Genomic DNA, 416 nt, shown 5'->3' with positions numbered 1-416 from the left:
TTCCGCTGAACCGGAGAAGCCTTTTAACTTGTTGCTGAACCGGCTCCAATTGAACCGGGAATTAGAACTGAACCGCTGGAATTGGTCTGTTGGATTTGGGCCGGGTCCAATTGATTTAACCGGGCTTCAGGGATTGGATCGGGCTGACTGGTTAATGGGTTGATCTGATTGTAGGGAGTTAATTCTGAATCCATTTCAATGAAATCCAATTGATTTGAACCAATTTGCATCCAAACTGAACTCAAATTAAACCAAAACTGATTTTTTGAACCTGGTTGAGCCAAATATGAATCTTATTTGAATCCAACTCGAACCAGAATTGATTTTTCTCGTAATGGAATTTCCTGCACAAATAAAGTATAACCAATTAAATGTCATAAACGTCATAAATTAATAAAAATTGTAATAAAACCATA

This window comes from Curcuma longa, chromosome 14 (assembly GCF_044706935.1).
Source record: "Curcuma longa cultivar G26 ecotype Majalengka, Jawa Barat chromosome 14, ITB_CL_G26_1.1, whole genome shotgun sequence".
In the NCBI taxonomy this organism is placed as follows: domain Eukaryota; kingdom Viridiplantae; phylum Streptophyta; class Magnoliopsida; order Zingiberales; family Zingiberaceae; genus Curcuma; species Curcuma longa.
The sequence above is the reverse complement of the archived record's forward strand: the minus strand, read 5'-3'. Positions refer to the sequence as shown.